This window comes from Suricata suricatta, chromosome 3 (assembly GCF_006229205.1).
Source record: "Suricata suricatta isolate VVHF042 chromosome 3, meerkat_22Aug2017_6uvM2_HiC, whole genome shotgun sequence".
Lineage (NCBI taxonomy): Eukaryota > Metazoa > Chordata > Mammalia > Carnivora > Herpestidae > Suricata > Suricata suricatta.
This window is the reverse complement of record NC_043702.1, coordinates 23186940-23188858: the sequence shown is the minus strand read 5'-3', so window position 1 is coordinate 23188858 and position 1919 is coordinate 23186940. Positions and strand designations below refer to the sequence as shown.

The 1919-nt window shown below is 34.5% G+C and overlaps 1 long non-coding RNA gene across 1 annotated transcript; it reads right to left on the bottom strand.

Annotated features, from left to right (window-relative positions):
- Positions 1 to 294: 294 nt before the first annotated feature.
- On the bottom strand, positions 295 to 818 carry LOC115286576. Its single transcript, XR_003906145.1, has 2 exons — positions 643 to 818; positions 295 to 464 (listed from the first exon to the last, which is right to left on the bottom strand). It is a non-coding gene; the product is annotated as an uncharacterized LOC115286576 (long non-coding RNA).
- Between the last annotated feature and the right edge of the window lie 1101 nt (positions 819 to 1919).

Below are 1919 nucleotides of genomic sequence, written 5' to 3'. Positions count from 1 at the left end.
AAACATCTAAAAAAATCTAAAAAATTTTAAAGTATGGTATAGTACACATAAAGACATATGAAGAGAATGGTTTTACCTATACATAAAGATCTGTACACACAAACACGCCTGTCAGAAATCCACACTATGTCATTTACTTTTGTCTCATTTTATTAAACTTCTTTTTCTTCAGTAATGTAAAATTACTCACTGAAAAAAGTAAAATCACTCACTCCATATTTCAACCTGGATATCTAAGCAGTTTAGAAGCAGTAACTATTAACATTTACAGTTAAAATGTATATTCACAGCTGCTCTGATTGATATGAGATTTATTTGTAGTTGTCCGTGAAAGTGATACTGTATAAAGAGCTTTCTGTTGTACCGAATCCATTTAGCTTGAAGCGGTTTCCTTCAAAACTCCTTTGTTGGATACCTATAAATGCTTCTAGGGTGATTCTAGAATGATAGTCTATCTGATATTCCTGATAATAATAACAATAACAACAACATAGTTACAACACAATACAGGGCGCTCCCTCAAGGTGCCCTATGTTTCCATGGTAACTCTCTTCCCTGTTCCCATATTCAACCTTTCCCACCCAGTAATGCTACAGTGAAATTCTTTCACTTATTAATGCCATCTCCCTTTTCCATATTTACTTTATTGGATTTTTTGGTCCTTTTTCCTTCTCTCATTCCTCACAAGGTGAAGCATAATCTCATTCTCGCATCTCCTTTCCTACTTTGATATGTATCCATCTCTCTTCTCAGCCACTGTTATTTCTTTTCAGTCTATTTTCAAAACAGCGATCATTTTTCTGATTCATATAGAGAGAGATCAGTCCAATCATCTTAACTAGTAGAAGTCCAATCAACTTAAAACCAGTTTAACTGGCAAAGTAAGTGACATCTCATTCATGAAGGCAGATTGTAATGTTGCCAGGACAACTGCAAATATGATCAAGCTAAAATCCTTCCTCAGGGATTACTAGTCATGTTGTCATGACAACCTATAAAGCTTGGTTTAAGTGTCATTTCTATATGGAAGATCTGCATATGCTTTGGTTAAAATCAGAAACACCTGATACATTTCTGTAAAGTGTCACACTTCAAATCTACCACAAGCTTCTAAACTAAGAGTAGCCAAGTTTGATACGTTTAAAACATGAGAATTCTACCATTCTAGTGAAAAAAATTACAAGGTCGATATAGAATCTATAGGACAATATAAGCTATGACTTATGAGTGGTATTTTAAAAGCTACTGGTAATTTGTGGATTTTTTGTGTCTGGTTAGTCTTTGAAATTTCAATCTGTAGTGATGAGGTCTGTGGGTCCTTACTGTCTACGGGGACAGTAGTGGGGTAAGTTTTGAATTAGTGGTATCTGTGTCTTAAATAAATCCAATAATCCTTCAAATAGCAAGACATAATGAACACTAAATGTTAAACAAAGAAAAAGCTTTGATAAGACTGAGATTGTATCACTGCTCCACTAATTATATCTCCCTCTTCTGAAAGGTTTCAATGATTCACAGATTCAGAAAGCTTTAAGTGCCCCTTTTTTGTGTGAACAAAAACCCTTCTCTTTTCACTTTATTCAGTGCTGTATTACTAATATTGACATTGGATATCGAATTACTGACAAAGTAAAAACTGCTTTGAAAATCTGTCTTTTCAAAAGCAATCTCTTGCATTTCTTATCATCTGTAGAATGTACCACATGTCACATCTCTTCAAATAATTCGAGTGTGGTTTTTGGCTATTCCCTTTGTTTTCTGTCTTATGAATCTCAAACTGATCCCATTTCTGATCCTTTGGCACCATTCCTTTGGCACTTACATGGGAGAATTATAATAGAAATAATATTCAGTGGGCTCTCTTATGTCAGGCTCCACCTTGTCCTTTCAGGATCCCAGTTACATGAATTTATAGCAGA